Here is a 22765-nt window from a genome sequence, read left to right as displayed (position 1 = left end):
AAATTGGCTCGGTCATACAGGACAGGGGTGGGGGCAGTTGTGGAGGGTTGTTATTCTGCCCATGACCAGTGGTGCCCCACTAGGATCAGTGCTGGTACTTCCTATATACAGTTAATACATTTGCAGATCACATGAAAATTGATGGAGTTGTGAATAGTGAGGAAGGTTGTTAAAGGGTACAGCAGAATATAGATCAGTTGGAACGTTGGGCAGGGAAATGGCAGATAGAGTTTAATCTGAGCAAGTGTGAGGTGATGCATTTTGGGAGATTAAAGACAAGAGGAAAGTATATAGTAAATGGCAGGCCCTCATTGATTTCCAGAGGGATCTTAGAGTGCAAGTCCATAGCTTCCTGAAAGTGACAACACAAGTGGATGTGGTGGCATGCTTGCCTTCATTGGTCAGGATACAGAGCAAAAATTGTTGAGTCAGCTGTAAAAAAAAACTTTCACTAAGCCACATTTGGACTATTATGTGCACTTCTATAGCCACATTATAGGAATGATGTGGAGATTCTGGAAAGGGTACAAAAGCTATTTGGACAGGGTGGACAAACTTGGATTGTTTTCACTCGAGTGTCGGAGGCTGAGGGGCAACCTCATATAATTGTATATACAAATTATGAGAGGCATGGATAGGGTAAATAGTCAGCATCTTTCTCCCAAGGTGAAGATGTCAAAAGCTAGAGGGCATAGGTTTAAGGTGAGGGGGAAATGTTTAAAGGAGATGTGCAAAGCAAGTATTTTTTAAAATACAGAGGGTGGTGGTGCCTGGAACACACTGCCAGGAGAGATAGTAGAAGGAGACACAATAGCAACATTTAAGAGGCATTTAGATAGATACATGAACAGGCAGGGAAGAGAGAGATATGGAACATGTGCAGGCAGATGGGATTAATTTACAATGGTGTTATGGTCGACACAGATATGGTGGGCTGAATGGCCTGTTCCTGTGCTGTATTGTTCCAGGTTTAATACCTGGGTAACAAGTAGAACATGTAGGTGGAGGTGAATCATGATTTGCAGTATGACATGGATATCTAAAAAGCTATTATTCAAAAAGATGGCATAATCTCTTTTTTTGGGTGAGACTTGATGTTGGTCCACAGAATGAATCTCTCTGCAAAGAGCTTCTGAATCTAAAGCACTGATCATCGCACACATTTTTGCAATCCAACAGTTAAGTCTTCCACTGCAATACCGACATAAACATGAATAACAGCAGTTAATATGGGAATTAATAAATACTACGCTTGTGATACAGAGATTAAAAAAAAACATATTATTGGCAAGAACAGAGTTTAATTCTAATCCATTAAGTTCTGCTGATTCCAATTAGTCTTCCAGGCTTTGCATTCCACATAACTGCCGAGAATGAGTTTTTTTTTTAAAAATTAATGCATTTTGAAAAGGTATCTAAAATCGTAATCAGTAGCATCAATTCAAAACCCTGGTCAAAACTGGAGAAATGACAGGTAAGTTCTTCCAGAACAGGTTTGCAAAACGTATGTCCATCCAATCCACGTCTTGCTGCTGAAAGTTCTGAAGAAGAGTCGCAAGTCTCGTAACGTGGACTCTGCTTTTTCTTCATGGATTGCCAGACTTGCTGAGGTTCACCAGCAATTTCTATTGGTTTCATCTTTTCAGTATCCACAGTTCTTTGTTCTTTTTTTTAAAAAATGTCTTCTTCAATTTTGGAAACACAGGCGAGTGTGAGGGAGAAACTGAAGGAAATCAATATTAGTGGGAAAACTGTTTGGTGAAATTGATGAGTTAAAAACCATTAAGCTCCAGGCTCAAAAATCCACATCCCAGATAACTTAGGAAAGTGGCCCAAAATAGTCATGGTCATCTTTTAAGATACTATCGATTCTGGAATAGTTCCTATGGATTGAAGGGTAGTTCACGTAACCCCACTGCTTAAAAACAGAAGGTAGAGAGAAAACAGAGAATCATAGACCTGTTAGCCAGACATTGGTCATAGGGAAAATTTTAAGCCCATTATGAAAGGTTTAATAGCAGAACACTTGGCAAACAGTAACAAATACAAAGAATGCTGGAGAAACTCAGCAGGTCTGGTAGCCTCTGTGGAGAGAAGACAACAGTTTTACTGTTGCAAGTCTAACATGACTCTTCAAAACATTCTGGAGAATATTACTGAATTCAAAACATTAAAACTCTGTTCCTCTCTCCACAGATACTGCCAGACCTGCTGAGTTTCTCCAGCATTCTCTTATTTGTTTCTGATTTCAGATTTCCAGCATCCGCAGTATTTTGCTTTTACTTGGGAAAAGTGACAAGGCCAGACAGAGTCAGCTTGGACTTCCAGAAGGGAAATTACACTTGACAAATCCTCTGGAATGTGTCGAGGATTAACCGGGAGAGTTGGGAATCTGGTGTCCGTGGTTTACCTGGACTTTCAGAAGGCTTTCGACAAAAATCACACTTAAGAGATTAGCATCCAAAATTAAACATGGGATTGGAGGTGGTGTACTAACATTGATAGAGACTAACTGCCTGCTACACCAGTCTGCCAGAGACTAGTGGGCTACTGCAGAAATAAGTGTATCACTCCCAGCTTTTCTCAAAATATATTAATGATTTAGATAAAGGGAACAAAATACAATATCTCAGTGTTTGCAGATGACACAAAGCTGGGTGAGAAGATAAACCATGAAGGGGCTGCTGATTTGGACAAGGTGAATGAGTGGAAAATGCAAGATAGATAAATTTTAATGTGGATAAATGGGAGGTTATCCACTCTGTTAGCAAAAAAAACAGAAAGGAAGGTTATCGGAATGGGAACAGATTGGGAAAGGAGGTGGTGAAATGAGAACTGCATGTCCTCGCCCAGCAGTCACTATCAGTGGGCATATAGATACAGCAGGCAGTAAAGGCGGCAAACGGCTTGTTGGTCTTTATAAAGGAGAGCATTCAAGTACAGCAGCAGGGATGTCTTGCTGCTTCTGACCTTGGTGAGACCACACCTGGAGTAGTGTGCACATTTTTGGTTTCCTTATCGGGGACAGAATATTCTGGCTATGGAGGGTGTGTAGTGAAGGTTTACTCGATATCCATCCTGCCATCCCAGGAATCAGTAGGAGGAGAGATTGAGTTGGTTAGGATGATATTCACCAGAGTTTAAAAGAATGAGAAGGAATCTCAGAAACTTATCAAATTTGAATAGGAACTAAATACAGTAAATGAAGGAAGCTTCTGATGACCAGGGAATCCAGAGCTAGAGATTACAGTCTGTGGAATTCTCTCCCACAAAAAGCAGTTGAGACTAAAACAGTGAATGTTTTCAAGGAGTTAGATATAGTTCTGAGGGCCAAAGGTATGTGGAGAAAGGAGAAACAGGGAACAGAGTTAGATTATCAACCATAACCATATTGAAGCTGAAACAGGCTTGAAGGGTCAAGTGGCCTACTGATGTGCAGGTTTTCTATATTCCTACTTTTCTATACCACAAAAACCCACCTGGTTCACGAACGTTGTTAAAGAAATGAAAACAGCCATCCTGATCTGGGCTCCAAGTTACTGTAAATCCACAGCACTGCATTGACTCTTAACTGCCTTCTGAAGTGGCCTAGCAACCCTTTTACTTGCAAACTATTATGAAGTCTTTAGGGGGAAAGAAAGGAATTAAACCAGAATACTCAAACTTAGCCCTGTCAACCCTGCAAAGTCCTCCTAACTTACATCTGGGAGTCAGCGCTAAAGTGGATAGCTGTCTCACTGACTAGTCAAGCAACAGCCTGATGTAGTCATACTCATGGAATCATATTTTACACATTACCCCAGGGAACATGATCACCATGTCTGGGTACATCCTGTCCCATTAGCAGGACAGACCATGCAGAGGTAGCAGCACTCTGCAAAGCAGAAATTCTTAGGCATCACCTAAGTGCACAACCACAAACAGCTGGAAGGGCAAAGACAGATTTATGGGAACTCTACCAGGTGCAAGTTCTCCTTCAAGCCCCACACACCCTCCTGACTTGGAAGGACATCACTCTTCATTGTGTATTGTTGGATCAAGAGCCCAGAACTCTCAAATTAAATCGTAGGTAGACTTACATCAAATGGACTGCAGTGGATTAAGGCAGTAGCTCACAATTACTTACTCAAGAGCAAATGTTGGCATTGCCAGTGATGCCCACAAACCATGAATAAAAATAAAGAATGATATTACATTCTAACCAAACTATTATGGGTTTTACTCTTTTCTAATTCCACCAAGGAATTTCGACGTTTCGGGCTAAAGCCCTTCATCAGGAAGCTATAGCCCGAAATGTCGAATTCCCTGTTCCTTGGATGCTGCCTGACATGCTGTGCTTTAACCAGCAACACATTTTCAGCTCTGATCTCCAGCATCTGCAGACCTCACTTTTTACTCTAATTCCACCAATCCAAACATCCAAGATGTAAGGACACTGGTCAGTGCCTCTTGAAATCAACAAGTGGTAGATAAGAGCACCATATGTTAAAATGTTACTCCCCTTCCTTGTGGAGTCATGCTTTTACTTGGTGTTCAAACTGTACCTTGAAACATCTACATAAGGAGAGCCTCATCCTTTACTAGAAAGTTGGACACAGCACAATGAGGACTTTGTTGTAATACAAGAACATTAAGTGTCAGCTTGGTAATACCATAGACATTAAAAACCGGACCTTGTGAATAAAAGTTCTACTTTGGAACTTTAGCACAAAAGCTAAAGAAATTAGTTGTCAAACCAAATCATTGAATTAAAAGAAAATTCACTAGGTGTGAGCATCAGTAGCTGCATTGGTCACCAATTGGGCAGTTAAGAAACAATCATATTGCTTGGGTCTGGGGTCACATAGGGCAGGTGAGGCAAGAGGAGAGTTTCCATTCCTAAAGGACATTAGCAAACCAAGTGTCTTTTTTCTGACAATTAATAATAATCTTATGATCATTAGAGTCTTAATTGCAGATTTTTTATAAAAAAAGAACTGAATCCAAATTTCACCTCTGCCTTGGCGGGATTTGAACCCAGGTCCCCAGAACATTACATCTGGATTAATATAGTCTAGCAATAAAACCAGTGTTTTTCCCATCCTGCATTGTAAGGCCTCTCACCATTACTCAAAGCACAGAGAGTACACCGAAAAACTTAGCCAGCCTTGCTCACCCAACACTAAAAACCAGATTAACTTAGGATTGTCTAAAATTTAGTCTCCTGGGATCACTTGAGAAATATCACAGGGCATCAGATATTACATGTGAAACATAAACAAATGTTTCCATTAAATTATACCTCTCAACATTTCATCAACATATATGTACTTCAAAATGTAACCTATGTACCACTTGTCAAAATCTTTTTGAAACTACAAATATACAATATTATCTGGACATCTGGGAAAGGCAATGCTTGGGTTTGACGTACAATTCCTAATCAGTGGTAAGTGGATTAACAAGTACCCATAAAGTCTCTTGAATTGCCTATACATTTTAAATTGTCTGACATAATTTGAACATTTAAACTGCCGAGCCTTTATATCCATTTAAGTTTAACTTCTGGAAGGTCAGTTTTGCACAGATGGAACCAGATGAAAATCAACAACATCCCAAAAGCATATTTGAATGTGCTAAGATGATTAAAAAGCAGGACTCCAACTGTAGCTGTTTCCACAACTTCCTCTGGCAGTTCATTAAGTACACAAACCACTCGGTGTAAAAATGTTGCCCTTCATGTCCTTTTTAATATTTTTCTCCTTTTAAAAAAAAAGTACATTTAGAGCAACAAAGACTCCAAAAAGCCTTTAAGAATCAAGATTGCAAGAACAACAAATAAAAGGTCAGGTTTATTTTATTGAGAAAGAGACATCGAGATGCTTTAAAGAATTTTAAAATTGGTTTAAATTGATAAAGCTGATCAGAACAAAATTATTCATATTAATGAGAACTTAAAAAATGTAGATCCTTTAAGAGTTGCCAGTAGATTGGAAGCCCCAGCAGAACTAGTTTACATCAAAGAATGATAAGGATTCAATGAAATGCCAGGGATAAATCCCAACAGAATATGTAGGTTCAAAACCTAACCAAATTATTGCAAAAGGGAAAATAAGAATTAATATAGTGAGGAGACAAATGACAAACACATTTAAAATTATTCATCTACTGTTCCTTTATAAAGTTTGACATCATTGGCAGATTGTAGGGTGTTCCAACACCCAGAGAAATGACCAGGAACATTTTCTTGGTACGATTCCACATTGATCTTTTGCAGTCATCGAGAGGTGCAATTGACATCAAGAGAAAGATATGATATACACATGACAGCTCTCATATTTCTGTTCAGTCAAGATTTTATACAGAACTTTGAGTATGCAAACTCAATTTAGTAGCTCAAATTATAGCTTGATAGGTTGTACAATGTGACAGAAAAATAAAATTACTTTTAAAAACTTGAAGCAAATCCAGAATGACTACAATGTACTTAGATAGAAAAAAATTAAACCACAAAATAATAAAGTGAAGCTATGGGAAATGTATAAACCAACCATGAGAGCATTGAGTAGATTAAGTTCAATGAGCTATTTCTAAGGATATATGAAAACACCAGAACAAGTTAACTAAAGAAAAGGATGATTCCATAAATCCAAAATCCTTCTCTGTATTTATCAAATGAAACAAACACTGAACAAAACTTATCATGGGCTCGGAAAAGATCAGGTCCAAAGTACCTGCCCCATTCAAACAATGCTGCAATCACATATCCCAACGATCTGTGTTCAAACAAAGGAGTCGTACGGAACGAGCAAAATAAAAACAATAGAACCCTGTAGCCAACTCAGGAGAGCTGCTGGAAAATTCTTCTTTGACTTCCAAAGACAATCAAGCGTGACTTTAGAAGACCACAAGCATTCAATTCCTCATTCACAGCAAACTAGCAACTTACTGTCTACAAATAGAAAATTTTAGCCGAGAAGTTTGAACTTCCCTTTCAAATGGCTGTGGTAAATCAATGCACACTGCGTGTTTCTATAATCTGTTCCAGAAATTTCCTATCTAACTTAATTTGCTGCCTACAAATTTTACAAACATGCTCTAGTCCTATCATATTATACACCATTTAGCTACAGACTAATGTTTCAATCATGCTGTCTTCAATTGAATTAACTTTGTCACATGTACTCAAATGAATATAATGAAAAGTTGACAGTCACCCCATTACAGTGCCATCTTGGTTATAAAGGTACCTAGGTACAGATACTTAAAGTCAAATTCTTAGGAAACAAAAAAAAACTTAGAAAAGCAAAGAAATAAAATAGATCAACATTATAGGTCATAGAAATAAATTACAAAAATAAAAGTAAGTGCCGAATATCAGTTTTTCTGACCCTGTCCGTGCTGGCCTAGCCTCAGGGGAGACTTTCACTACCTCTCCCATTAATGTACGGGTCACTCCATTTTAAGCATCATCTCTGTCACTGGGCCACTTCACTGATCCACTGAATCCCACTTGCCATATCACCAAGAGTCCCTTGCTCCACTGTAGCAGAGAATGTTTCAAAATAGTTCTCAACTTTGCAGCTTGTTCCATAACAAAGAACTTTAAACTGGGTATCATGTTGGTGTAACTCAGAATCATGGATCCCTACCATACAGATAAAGGCCATTCAGTTTAGAGTTTGCACTGACTCTTCAAAGAGCATCTCACCCTATGCCCGGAATTCCGCATTTGCCATCACTAACCCACCTAACCTGCGCATCCCTGGACACCACAGAGAATTTAGCATGGCCAATCCATCGAATCTTTGGATTGTGGGTGGAACCTGGAGCATCCAGAGGAAATGCACGCAGACACAGGGAGAATGAGCAAACTCCATGCAGTCGTCCGAGGCTGAAGTCGAACCCAGATTCCTGGTACAGTGAGGCAGCAGTGCTAATCATTTTGTCAGTCTTCTCAAGTCTGAATTTCTCTATTACACGGTGGGAACATCAATTCCCCCACCTCTCTTTCTTGAAACACTAACTACCAGGGTATTAAAAGCCTGAAGTTTCTCAATCCCAAATAATTAGCATTACATTTAAAAAAATGCTGCCATACCACAATTAAACTTGCTGAAATTGGCAACCTATTAATTTGATTAAATTTAATGCATGATAAAAATTTTAATGTCACAATGATTTAAAGAACGCAACTATTATCAAAATCATTAATAAAAGCATAATAATCCTAACATGAAGCCTATTCATACAAACCACATCTGTCTTAAAAATTTAGGGAACCATTATTGAAAAAGTTAAACATTTGGAAATCACTGCATAAACAACATAATTTTTCATCATACAAGAATCATTTCCTTGAAGAACTTAATTCTTGCATCATGCAGATGGTGGTATTCCCATGTTTCTGCTGCACTTGTCCTTCTAGATGGTTGTGGGTTTGGAAGGAACTGTCTGAGGATCTTTGGCGAATTTCTGCAGTGCATCTTGTAGATAGTACACACTGCTGCGACTGAGCATTGGTGGTGGTGGGAGTGGATGCTTTAAATTTATTCAAACTTCCTACACCCCAAGTTTCGTGTGCTTGACATTATTGGAATAACGCTTTTTGAAATTGTGGAGGAAGCCAGAGTTTAAAAATTTTTGCTTCAAGTTCAATTTTTTTTGAAGTCACACACACCAGAAAGTTTCAATTATTCCTGTTAAAATATTAACCTCAAAATCTTCTGTTTTCATATGCTGTGGGGGCTTACTGCATACTTCTGTCATTTTCAAGTATTTGAGCTTAGGATGTCACCCCATGAACAACCCACGAACCAAATCAAAACATTGTACTGCCTTGAAAGCTGGCTGCAAACTGTTTGAGTCCGAGGTGTGATGGTGAAGGAAGGTGTGATTAAGACAGTGAAGTTGTGCATGATGAGAAAGCATTGAAAAATAATAAAAATCTGGATTTGCTTATGCCACTGCTTTACAGAAGATACAGAACTTAAAAGAGTTATTTGTGCAGAACATGTGAATGTAATGCTCAAAAATGAAACCTATTCCTTTTGGTTTTGCCTGGGTATGACATTATTTAACACCCGTCTCATCTACAGTGAACAGTGGAAGCTCTGACTTCATACCTCGTGGCAGTCAGACTGGCTATGTACGTGAAAACATCCAACTAAGCATTTAATGTTGGAAACTGAATACCACAACTAAACAGCACAGTTTATTTTTTCAAACAAACTGCATGACACTCACCAAAAAACAAACCATGGAGTCATCCTTAAAAAATTTGTAATTTAAATAATTAAAATATTTTCCATATTAAGCCTAATTCCATTCTGTCAATATTTACTAAGTTCGAAATAATTAAGACAGAGAGAGAAAAAAATCCAAGGATTTGTTTTTGAATGAGTAATTGAATTTTGATAACTTAAAAGTGATATATTAATGCAGGGTACCTTTGCACGTTGGATCCAAAATTAGGTCAGTGGTTACAGTCAGAGGGCGATAGTACTAGATTGTTTGTGATTGGGGGCTGGTGTCCAGTGTTGTACCACAAGGATTAATACTGGGTCCCTTATTGTTTGTAATATATATAATGGATGTAGATGAGAATGGTGTGAGGTCTGTAGATAAAATGAAGATTGGCTGGGTGATTGACAGTGTGGAAGAGGTTACAGGAAGATTTAGACAGATTGGCCAAAGCGGCAGATGGAATTTCGCCCTCGTAAGTGATGCATCTTGGGAGAAGTAACAAGATAAGGGAATATTCAGTGAATGGCAGGACGCTAGAAAGCTTGGAGGAATTGAAGGGGTCATTGGGTGTTTGTCCACAGACTCCTGAAGTTGACAGAATAGGTTAATAGGTTAAGAGAGCAAATGGAACACTTGCCTTTATCAGTTGTGGCATAGATGATAAGAGCAGGGAGGTTTTTTTGGAATTTACAGAGCTTTGGTTAGACCACAGCTGGAGTAAAGTGTGCAGTTCTATTGTTGCATGTAGAATTGACATGATTGCACTGGAGGGGTTACAGGGGAGATTCACCAGGATGTTGCCTTATATGGAGCAATTTAGCTATGAAGAGAGAGGCTGGATAGACTTAGGCTATTCTCCTTAGCACACAAAGGCAGAGAGGGGACGCATTAGAAGTAACTATGATTGAGGGGCATGGACAGGTGATAGAAAGCAGCTGTTCCCCTTAATTAAAATTATATTGTTATTGACCTTTCAATGTGAAAGGCACAAGGTTTACAGAGGATTGGAGGAAAGATGTTTTCACCCAGAGGGTAGAAGGGGTGTAGAATGCATTGCCTGAGAGGGTAGTTGAGATAGGAAACCTTAAGGTGATCAAGAATGGGAACGCTGGATTGGAATGCTCTCTCCAGTACCCTGACTGCCCAATGCCATTAACTAACAGTACAAGCCAAAGTGCAATTGTAGACTATTAAAACTCTACTGGAGCAGTAAAACAACTTAACAATTCCAAAATCTGCTTGGTTTCTTTAGCTAAGTAATGCATTAGCTAAAGGTAACCTAAAATATTATTTTGAATGCTGTTCATTTACTTCCAAAGCAGTGGCAGTCATTCTTTCCATTTAGAGCAAGATTAGATAACATTCATTTGAAATCTAATTTCTATAGCTTTAAAAGCAAAGCAAAATCTAGTTGTTCAGTATCCTGACATCCACGGAAGGTTGCAAACTAATGTTAATCCTGCCAGAATAAAATATTAAAAGATTCCATCCCAAAATGAGTTTCTAAACTCCTTTCTGTGCCAGTTATTTTCACTCCTGTGACATTATTCAATTTCACTGTTGGCTCAGCTCATCTGCTGCTAAATCCTCATCGATTCCTTCATTACTTGCAGACTCAACTATGTTCCACCTTCTGTTTGAACTGGAGATCGGCCGAAACTCTGTCACCTGTGTTTTAACCTGCAGCAGGCCCTCTCTTCAAATCCCTTCATGGTTTTGCCCGAACCAGTCTCGAATCTCCTCAACCCCAATGTACGTTGCTGACTCTGGCCTCTCATGTATTACCAATTTGAATTGTGACACCATTGGTTGGTGTACCTTAGCAGGATGCCCCCACCCCACCCCAATGAAGCTCTGGAATTCTCTTCCTACATTTCTCCATCTCACTTTGTTCATTGTAGACACAGCTGAAGGCCTCCAGGACCAAGCGTTTAAATATATGACCCTACATATCCTCCTGTGTCATTGCTTTGTTATCTGAAGCTCTTTGGGAAACATGTTAAAGGCAGTATTTTAGTAAGAATGAATACTTGTCATTATTTAATCCACCTTTTTATGTGTTATCTTTTTTATACCTTTGGTGTCAGGCAGCCCCCCACTATAAAGCCCTTCCTGACGAAGGGCTTTTGCCCGAAATGTCGATTCTCCTGCTCCTCAGATGCTGCCTGATGCTGCTGTGCTTTTCCAGTCCCACACTCTCGACTGTAATCTCCAGCATCTGCAGTCCTCACTTTCGTCTAGTACCCCACCATATTTCGTTACAAACTCAACATTTTCACTAAGGTGTTAGAAAGAACGATGTTAGTTACCAAGAGATTGATAACCAGAATTATGCCCCCCTTTCGCATCCAGACAATCAGATCCTGCTGAGGTGAATCCGCAGGCAGCAATAACTTGTTAGAAATGGAACGTTTTTCCCTGGTGAACTTTTCATTGCAATGCTGTATTCTCTGATCCAGGTAGATCAAACATCGACAAAAATAGACATTTGCAGAGGCGTTCCAAATTAAGACCATTCAAATAAAGCAAAAAAAAAGTTACCAGTGTTCAAACCAGTTCACTAATACAGACCAGAATTTGCATAGCTGCTGTGGTATTTTTTCCAAATCATAAGATAAACTGTGAAATACTTCAGCAACATGTAATGGTGATTTAGTTTAAAATATATTGACAAAAAAAAAATCAACTACCGTAATTGTTTGTCACTTTGGCTACTGTTGTTAACTTAGCTTTGGAATATTATGCAATTGTTAGTTTTTAAAAATACACCAACGCTACTTCATGTCCCCATATTATATTGAGATAATAGGCAGAAAGCAACTGAACTTTGAGTCTGTATTCATTTGACATTCGACTCAGAATCGCCTGTGGGCAACCTGGATTTTGGAAATGGTCTTAACTTGCTAAAAAGTATTCGATTCTTCACGGCTGTGAACTGAACTTTCCTTTTAAAGGGAGCATTGAATTGAGGAGGTGTATTACGTACCACTGCCTTGATCCGAAACGGAATTCTCGGCCTCAGCTGCCAGTTTGGAATTAGTTTGCTGGGGTTTACACTTTGTAAACCGTGTAGCCCCTCTCTTTCTGGGTCTGTGTGCACGTCTCTAACGGCCAGCGTCTCCCCATCGCCAGCCGGATATCAAGAGTTGCCTGTGACTACACTCCCCCGCCCGACCGCCCCGCGTCCCTACACTTTTTATTTTCATTCAATATTTATCTCTGAGCTTGTAGCGTTGCCAGACGGGATGTCTGGTCTGTCACAACCCGGTAGTGGAACTTGCACGGTAGCCAGATAAACAGCAACTTTTTGAAAAAAAAGTTTCTATCAGGGGTTATTTGGGTCAGTGAGTTGCTGCTGGACAGGGCGGAGAGTGGAAACTCCCCCCCCAACAAACATCCCAAACTTGTGCAGCTCCGCTCACATACACTTTAAACCTGACCATGTGTAACTTACACGCCTCCCTGTGCCATGAAATGATCTCGGTGACCTTTGGTGCGATCCACCACTCCCAGCTTCTCGGAACTTTCGCTTCTTCCTTCCCCGAATTTCCAAACGAAGTCTCTGACGTGACGAGACCCCCCCCCTCTCCTCACCCCACCCCACTGTCAATAAAGCAGCAGGGATAGCAGAATGGCCAGCACAACCACAGCTGTGAAATTTAATAAAAGTAACTTACGTTTTAACGACTGGGTGGCAACTCTGAATTTGAACTCGGGCTCCGAATTTGTGCTGGCGTTTCATCTTTTCGATGGCTCTTTTAGGAGAGCTTCATTTGCTGCATCAATTAATTTGCAGCCCCTACCGGCTGCTTCGTTTATTGTAAGAGACAGTCTCAGGCGAGAACGAATTTTCCACAACTTGGAAGATCCTCTCAGTTCTGAGTTAATCCGCACTCCACTTCCTACCGGTTACAAATCTTGGACATCTATCTCAACAACGTTCCCTGCCTGGATCTCACCTCCACTATCTTCCACCAAAATCTCCATTCATATCTTTGTCACCTACATATTCACCTCGACCAGTGTTCTTCTAACCAATAACCAGTACTCCCATCCTGAAGAAACTCGTTCTCATTCAAAACTGTGCTACATTATCCTACCCTAAGGATCAGGTGGAGTCATAGAGATGTTACAACATGGAAATAGACCCTTTGGTCCAACTCGCCTCTGCCAACCAGATATCCGAAATAAATCTGGTCTCATTTGCCAGCATTTGGCCCACATCTCTCTAAACCCTTCCTGTTCATATACCCGTCCAGATGCCGTTTAAATGATATTATGCCAGCGTCCACCAATTCCTCTGGCAGCTCATTCCATGCACACACCACCTTCTGTGTGAAAACCACTGTGCCATCCAGCACCAGAGACCTAGGTTCAAATCCCACCTCGGGCAACTGTCTGTGTGGAGTTTGTACATTCTCCCCGTGTCTGTGTGGGTTTCCTCCGGGTGCTCCAGTTTCCTCCCACAGTCCAAAAATGTGTAAGTTAGGTGAATTGGCCATGCTAAATTGCCGATAGTGTTAGGTGAAGGGGTAAGTGTAGAGGAATGGGGCTGGGTGGGTTGCTCTTCGGAGGGTTGGTGTGGACTTGTTGGGCCGAAGGTAAGTAATTACTGTAAGTAATCTAAATGGTCCCTCTTAAAATCTTTCCCCTCTCACCTTAAAACCTGTGCCCTCTAGTTTTGGACTCCCCCACCCCAGGGAACAGACCTTGTCTATTTACCCTATCCATGCCCTCATGATTTTATAAACCTCTATAAGATTACCCCTCAGCCTCTGACGCTCCAGGGAAATTTTTAACACAGAACTAGGTAGCTCAAGACCAGAAATTTCCCAACTTCACTCTGGTATAAAAGGCCCCAATGTTTTCTAAGCAATCTGTTTAGAGATGTTATTACAAACCTCTGAAACCCCCTGAATAGGGTTTGAAACTGAGTATCCTAGCTCAGAGGTAAGGACGGTACAGTTGCACAACAAGAGCCCTGCAGCTTCCATGGTTAGTGAATGCTGAAATTGTAGTGATTGTAAGGAGGACAGCCATGTGGACCTCATAGAATGTGAGTTCCCAGATTAATAGCCTCAATCAGGGAGCCCCGGCTGACAGATAAAAACAGGAATGTGAGAAGTTCTGTTCTCTCTGAGAGCTGACACTGAGGGAGCTGGGTCAGTGTCAAGGACTCCCTGCATGTAAATAACGGGGGACTTGGTGATGGGATATTGGCCTCTGTGGAATTAGTTTTGAAATAAAAATAGAAAATGCTGTAGAAACTCAGCAAGTCCTCAAGTATTTGTGAAAGAGAAACAATGAGGCAGGTTGGGAATTTCATCCCAGTTCTTAGAAAAGTAGACAGGCCGTCTAGCCCTCATCTCTCACATCACAGGTACTGGCCTGCTGTGTTCTTCCAGCCTTCTGCCTGTCTATTCCAGATGTGGTGAAGCTGACTCCAATCTGCACCCACCTCATTTGGGCCTCTTTAGTGAAGCCAGGGTTGCAGAGTCAGGAACTTTGTCAACTCACCTTTTCCATCTCCTTCATGGAAATCTGATCCATTAGTTCCATCCATTTAAGCAGTCATCCAACGTGGTCTTTTTTCACCCCATATGCAGCATATTTGCTACATCTATTACCTTTCTACTCAATTCCCCTGTGTTATTTTGTTCAACTTAGCAATTTCATTACCTTTGCATTATCTATAGATTTGGCCTCTGTACCTCTGACTTCTGAATTCTAACTGCCGGCCACTAATGAAGAAACTAAACAAAAGAAATCCCAAACAGGCTCCTGTCAGTAAAATTCCACCAGGTTCCTGGTAATCACTGTACCACTGCTCTCTGGGTTTTACTAGTCAACAGTGTATTTTTAGACTGATTCTTACTTTTTCTTACTTTCTCTATCCCCATCCAGAAGAATTATATTATGGCATCTATTGCCTTTTCCTAAAATATCCATTTTTCCAACAAGCTCCACTTCAAAACTATTGCATTAACTGTAAAACACTGAAATTGTGAAAGACATCATGTAAATGAAAAATTTGTAAACTTTTCCTCCTCTACCCTTAACAAACTCTTTGTCACAACTGCAAAGAAAACATTCTTACTTGTGTTCTGATCAAAAATATTCTTTAATTAGCACCAATAAAACACCTCAGTGGCCATTAACCCATTGCTACTTTTGGGACCTTGCTGTACATGAATTGGCTGTTCTTTTTTTCTCTGTCTTTTAAAAAGCAATGTTTTCAATACTCGGGGTTTTGTTCCAGTAACGTTGTGAAACATCGGCTGAGATTATCACCTGGAATTTTCACCTGGGATCTCTGGTGGGAGATTTAGAGGAAGCAATAGGGGAATATTTCTAAATTAACACATTTCCTGATTCATCACCTGCTGTTGTTAAATCAAATTTTCAAGCATGCTACTTCATGTCTGTGCTGGAATTCATAGTTTCAAAGTTTGTGCTCTTTTCACACAGACCATAATTGAAAAGGGAAACTGTAAAAGAGAAACTGAGGAAGGAAAATTACCCTTCTAATTATGGGCAAATATTCAGTTGTTGCAGCTGTTTCTGTTACTTGAAGATAATAATAGATGATCCACAACACTTAGACTATCATGAGCAAAGTTACAAAGCTTGTGACGATGTGTGCTGGTTTTGATAAGATTGTTTTTGGGACTTGGATTAATTATGCACCACTTCTGGCTGGGGCTCAGTATAATTCCTTGAAGGAAATAAGCTGAAATATTTTGTGATGAAGACTGAATCTTAAAAGATTTTGTGAATGAGATTGATCACATCTGTGCTGAGTAGACTTCCAAGCCAATTCGTAAGATCTACCTGGGTTATTGCTGCTATTTAATATGTACTTTGTAGATTGTAATTGGCTACAATTTGCCTCTTAATTCATTTTTAAAATTCATTTGTGGGATGTGGGCTTCGCTGGCTGGGCAGCATTTATTGCCTGGCCCTAGTTGCTCCTTGAAAAGCTGGGGGTGAGCTGCCTTCTTGAACCGCAGCAGTTTTCCTGCTGTGGGTTGATGCACAATGTCCTTAGGAAGGGAATTCCAGGATTTTGACCCATGAAGGAATGGCGATATGTTTCCACATCGGAACGGTGAATGGCTTGGAGGGGAACCTGAAGGTGGTGGTGTTCCCATGTGTTTGCTGCCCTTGTCATTCTAGATGGAAGTGATTGTGGGTTGGGAAGGTGCTGTCTGAGGATCTTTGGTAGATTTCTGCAGTGCATCTTGTAGATAGTATACACTGCTGCTACTGAGCAGATGGAGGGAGTGGATGCTTGTGGGTGCAGTGCCAATCAAGCAGGCTACTTTGTTCTGCTTCTTGAATATTGTTGGAGCTGCAGCAATCCAGGCAAATGGTGAGTATTCCATCACACTCCTGACTTGTGCTTTGTAGATGGCGGACAGGCTTTGGGGAGTCAGGAGGTGAGTCAATTCTAGCAGTATTCCGAGCCTCTGACCTGTAGCCCTTGTGTTTATGCAGTGAGTTCAGTTGGGTTTCTGGTCAATGATAACCACCACGATGTTGATAGTGGGGGATTCAGTGATGGTAACGCCATTGACTGTCAAGGGACGGTGGTTAGATTGTCTCTTATTGGTGATGATCATAGCCTGGCATTTGTGTGGCATGAATATTACTTGGCAATTGTCAGCCCAAGCCCAAATATTGTGCATTTGAACATGGACTGCTTTAGTATCTGAGGAATCATGAATGGTGACTAAATGTTGCACAATCATCGGTGAACATCCCCACTTCTGACCTTATGATGGAAGGAAGGTCCTTGATGAAGCAGCACTGATGAAGGGGCGGCATGGTGGCCCAGTGGTTAGCACTGCTGCCTCACAGCGCCAGGGGCCCGGGTTCAATTCCAGCCTCAGGCGACTGTCTGTGTGGAGCTTATACATTCTCCCAGTGTCTGCATGGGGTTCCTCCCACAGTCCAAAGATGTGTAAGTTAGGTGGATTGGCCATGCTAAATTGCCCATAGTGTTAGGTGCATTACTCAAGTGGGAAATGACTCTGGGTGGGTTACCAGGGAGGGTCAATGTGGACTTGGTGGGCCGAAGGGCCTGTTTCCATACCGTAGGGAATCTAATCTGAGCTGAATTTGGTTGGGCCTAGGTCACTACCCTAAGGAACTCCTGTCTGAGATATCCTGGAGCTGATGACTGACCTCCAACAACCACCTTTTTTCTATGTGTCAGGTGTGACTCAAGCACCCTCTGGTTTGTCTCCTGATACCAAATGATTCTGGCTTTGCTAGGGCTCCTTGATGCCTCACTCAGTTGAATGTAGCCTTCATGTCAAGGGCTGTCACTCTTACCTCACCTCTGGAATTCAGCTCTTTTGTCCATCTTTGAACCAAGGCTATAAAAATGAGGTCAGAAGCTGAGTGGTCCTGGTGGAACCCAAACTGGGCATCACTGGTGTGACTACAGTGTTATTGCTGAGCAGGTTATTGCTGAGTAGGTGCTATTGATAGCACTGTTGATGACACCTCCCACCACTTTACTGATGATCGAGAGTGGACTGATGGGCAATAAGTGACTGGGTTGGGTTTGTCCTGCTTTTTATGTACAGGACATATATGGTCAATTTTCCACATTGTCAGGCAGATGCCAGTGTTGTAACAATATTTGTACATCTTGGCTAGGGGAGCAGCAAGTTCTGGAGCACAAGCCTTCAATACTATCACTAAAATATTGTCAGGGCCCATAGCTTTTGCAGTATCCACTGTCTCCAACGGTGTCTTGATATCACGTGGAGTGAATCAAATTGGCTGAAGACTAATATCTGTAATGCTGAGGACTGCTACAGGAGGTCAAGATGGACCAACCACTCAGCACTTCTGGCTGAAGATTGCTGCAAAAACTTCCGTCTTATCTTTTGCACTGATGTGCTGGTGTCTTCCATCATTGAGGATAGGTGCAGCCTCTTCCTCCTCCAGTGAATTGATTAATTGTCCACCATTCATGGCAGGACTGCAGAGTTTAGATCTTTTCCATTGGTTGTGGGATCACTTAACTCTATCACTTGCTGATTATACTGTTTGGTAGGCCAGTAGTCCTGTTTGGTTCACCAGTTGACACCTAATTTTTCGGTATGCCAGGTACTGCTCCTTGCATGCCCTCCTGCACTCTCCATTGAACCAGAGCTAATCCCTTTGCTTGATTGTTGATTGGGGGATATGCCGGGCCATGAGGTTGCAGATTATGCTGGAGTACAATTCTGCTGCTGTTGATGGCCCACAGCACCTCATGTCTTGAGTTGCTAGATTGTTTGAAATCTATCCCATGGACACGTGATGGAAGATATTCTCATTGTGAAGGCAGAATTTAATCTCCATAGAGACTGTGTGGTGGTCACTCTTATTGATACTGTCATGGACATATGCATCTGCAGCAGATAGATTGATAAGGACGTGGTCAAGTATGTTTTTCCCTCTTGTTGGTTCCTTCATCACCTGCACAGACCCAATCTAGCAGCTATGTCCTTTAACTTCTGACCAGCTCAACCAGTAGTAATGCTGCTGAGCCACTCTTTGTGGTGAACTTTGAAATGCTCCACCTCGAGTACACTTCACACCCTTGCCATCGTCCGTGCTTCCCTCAAGTGTTATTCATCAGGACTGATTCATCAGCCAAGGGAAGATGGTACATGGTAATCAGCAGGAGGTTTCCTTGCCATGTTTAACTTGAAGCCATGAGACTTCACAGGGTCCAGTGTCAATGTTGAGGACTTCCAGGGCAACTCCTTCCCAACTGCATACCACTGTGGGGCCACCTCAGCCAGTGGGACAGGACATATCCAGGGATGGTGATGGTCGTGTCTCAGACATCGCCTGTACAGTATGATTCCATGACTATGACTATGTCAGGTGTTGGCTAGTTTGTGAGACAGTTCTCCCAATTTTGGCACTAACCTCCAGCTGTTAGTAAAGAGGGTTGTTTCTGTTGTTGTCTTTTCCAGTGCCTAGGTTGATGCCAGATGATTAGTCCACTTTCATTTCTTAGATGAGATTTCATAACAACTGGTAAAACAGAGTGGCTGGCTTGGCCATGTCAGAGGGCAGTTTAAGAGCCAATCACATTGCTGTGGATCTGGAGTCACATGATGAGTTTTTCCTGACAATTAGCAACAATTTCATGGTCATCAGCAGATTCTTAATTCCAAATTTTTTTGGAAATTTGAATTCAAATTCCACCATCTGCCAAGGCTGGATTCAAACCTGGGTCCTCAGAACATTAGCTGAGTTTCTAGATTATTAGTCTAGCGATAATACCACTAAGCCATCACCTCCCCTCATGTTGATACTGGGTTTTTAAATTGATTGCATTTAGTGTTTAATGCTTAGGTAATAAAAGACTGGTTCTGTTGTAAAGTGTGGAACCTTCTAGTTTCATTCTTTCAGCACATGGGAAACTGAAATCAGACAAGTCCCTTGGGGAAATATAAAGGAAACAGGAAAAAACTTAAACAAGGAACTAGGAGGGCTAAAAGGAGCCATGAAATGTCTTAGCAAGTAGAATAAAGGAGGATCTCAAGACATTTTATACATATACTAGGAGCAAAAGGTTGTTTAGGGAAAAGTTAGGCCCACTCAAGTACAAAGGACAAAGGAAGGAACTTACATGTGGAGCCAGAGGAAGTAGGCAAGTCCTTAATGAATACATTGCATCAGTATTCACCAACGAGAAGGACATGGATGATGAGATTAGGGAAGCATATGTTGATATTCTCGGACACATAGATATTAAGAAGGCAGAAGTGTTGGGTGTCTTGAAAAATATTAAGGTAAACAGGATCCCAGGGTCAGATGGAATCTATCCCAGGATACTCAGGGAGGCAACGAATGAAATTGCAGGAGCTTTGACAGAGATCTTTGTGTCTTGTCCAGCCACAGGTGAGATCCCAAAAGACTGGAGACTAGCCAGTGTTGATATTTTGTTCAAGAAGAGCATAAGAAAAATCCAGGAAGTTATAAGCAGGTGAGCCTTACATCAGTGGTAGGGAAATTGATAGAAAAGATTCTTAGGGATAGGGTTTAGCCACATTTGGAAAATAATGGACTTATTATGGAAAGTCAGCATGGATTTGCGTGGGAGAGGTCTTGTCTCACAAATTTTATTGAGTTTTTTGAGGAAGTGTTGAAAATGATTGCTGAGGGTAAGGCAGTGGATATTGTGTACATGGACTTTATTGAAGCATTTGATGAGGTCCCTCGTGGTAGGTGGGTCCAGAAGATGAAGTCACACGGCACCCACAATCAGTTGGTAACCTGGATACAAAACTGGTTTGTCATAGAAAAATTTATGGAGGGCTGGTTTTTTCACTGGAGCTCTGTGACTAGTGGTGTTCCTCAAGGGTCAGAGCTGGGGCCTCTGTTGTTTGTAATGATTAAGATGAAAATGTAAATTGTCTGACTAGTACATTTGCAGATGACATGAAAATTGATGGAGTTGTAGACAGTGAGGAAAGGTGTCAAAGGACACAGTAAGGATATAGATCAGTTGGAAAGTTAGGCAGAGAAATGGTACACGGAATTTACTCTGAATAAGTGTTAGGTGATGCATTTTGGGAGGTCAAATGCAGGAAAACAGGAAAAAAGAAAATATACAATAAATGGCAGGACCCTTAGGAGCGTTGCCGTGTACTTCCATAGCTCCCTGAAAGTGGCAATACAAGTGGATAAGGTGGTAAAGAAGGCATTGAGTATAAAAGTTGTCAAGTTCATGTTTCAGCTGTATAAAACTTTAGTTCCGCCACATTTGGAATATTGTGTGTAGTTTTGGTTGTTCCTCTATAGAACATTGAGACTATGGAGAGGGTACCAAAGAGGTTTTCCAGGGTGTTGCCTGGATTGGAATATATTAGCTGTAGGGAGGGTTGGACAAATTTTGATTGTTTTAGCTAGAGTGTCGATGGGTTGGGGGGGCTATGGTTTGGTTACAAATCACCAAAGGTTTGGCTGGAGTGGGCACTAAACCATGGGCCTTGGCTTGTGGGTTGGTGGGAGTGGTGTAGATGATAATGTATCCTGTTGCTGCGGAGTGATTGGGGGAGAAGGGTCGGAATAAGGGACTTGTTTCAGATGAACATCAGTACATAGGATCAGGAATAGGCCACTTCACCCATCGACTCTGCTCTGCCATTCAACTAGGTGATGGCTGATCTATTTCCTGAACTATTTCCAAATCCCTTGAGTATCCAGAAGTCTGTCAACTGCTCTCATGAACATACTCGATGGTTGAGATTCCACAGTTCTCTGGTGCAGAGACTTCTAAAGATATATCATCCCTTGATAAAAGAAATTCCTTTTCAAGTCAATATCTCTTATTCTGAGATTACATCCCTTGATTTTAGATGCACCAGCAAAGAGAAACATCTTATCAACATCCACTGTTATGCTCTGCAAGAATTTTGTAAATATCAAAGAGATTGCCCCTCATTCTTCAAAACTATAGGGAGTACAGATCTATTTTCCTCAATTTATTTACATAGGACAATTCCATCATAGAATCCCAATAAGGTAGAATCAGGCCATTCAGCATATCGAGTCCATACTGCCCCTCTGAAAAGCATTCCACCGAGACCACCACTCCCCACCCTATCCCTGCTTTCCCATGGCAAACCCACCTACCTTGCACATCCCTGGTTGCTATGGGCAATTTAGCATTGCCAATTCACTTAACTTGGACTGTGGGAGGAAACCCATGTAAAAACAGGAGGAATGTGCAAACTCCACACAGACAGTCACCAAAGGGCTAGAATTGAACCTGGATCCCTGTGAGGCAGCAGTACTAACCACTGAGCCACAGAAATGGATTAGATCAATCTTGTTTCCACTCCCTCTATAGCAAATACATCCCACTTTAGAGAATCCAACTATACACCGTTCTCCAGGTGAAGTCTGACCAAGGCTTTATGCAATTGCAGCAAGACCTCTGTACTCAACTCCTTTGCGATGAAGCCCAACATATCGTTTGCATTCCTTATTGCTCACTGCACATGCAACCTAACTTTTTAATGACTCATAAATTAGGACACCCAGACCCCTTTTGACATCTGCATTTCCCAACCTCTCACCATTTAAGAAATATTCCAGTTTTTTCAATTTTTATATCAAAGTGACAGCTTCACGCTTATTCACATAAAATCCATCAAGTTCTAGTCCATTCACTTAGCCTGTCCAAGTCTTCTTGAAGTCTCCTTGCATCATACACACATCCATCCAGTTTGGTTTCATCCCCAAATTTGTAAATATTACATTTGATCTCCATGTCCAAATCACTTATATCAACTGTGAACAGCTGTGGACCTAACTCTGATTCCTGCAGCAATCCAAAAGTAACAGCCTGCCATCCTGAGAATTATCCATTTATTCCTAATCTCTGCTTTCTGTCTGTTATTCAACTCAGTCAACACTAGGTATATTTTTCCAATCCCCGCATGCTATATTTTATTTCCTAACTTTCTGTCATAGGAACTTCTGAAAATTCATATATATATTACATCTTCTTTATAAA

At 41.1% G+C, this 22765-nt stretch overlaps 1 protein-coding gene across 4 annotated transcripts in view; it reads right to left on the bottom strand.

Annotated features, from left to right (window-relative positions):
• Positions 1–13001, bottom strand: part of sgk3 (serum/glucocorticoid regulated kinase family member 3) — a 90824-nt gene extending 77823 nt beyond the window's left edge. For 2 of the 4 annotated variants that reach the window (XM_060822685.1, XM_060822682.1), the window contains exon 1: positions 12212–12415. The gene's annotated coding sequence lies outside the window, so the exon portion shown is untranslated. Of the gene's footprint in view, positions 1–12211; positions 12416–12679; positions 12763–12902 lie in introns of those variants that run through there. The other 2 variants (XM_060822684.1, XM_060822683.1) reach the window with 2 other exon arrangements.
• Between the last annotated feature and the right edge of the window lie 9764 nt (positions 13002–22765).

Source organism: Hemiscyllium ocellatum, chromosome 4, assembly GCF_020745735.1.
Source record: "Hemiscyllium ocellatum isolate sHemOce1 chromosome 4, sHemOce1.pat.X.cur, whole genome shotgun sequence".
NCBI lineage: Eukaryota > Metazoa > Chordata > Chondrichthyes > Orectolobiformes > Hemiscylliidae > Hemiscyllium > Hemiscyllium ocellatum.
The sequence above is the reverse complement of the archived record's forward strand: the minus strand, read 5'-3'. Positions and strand labels throughout refer to the sequence as shown.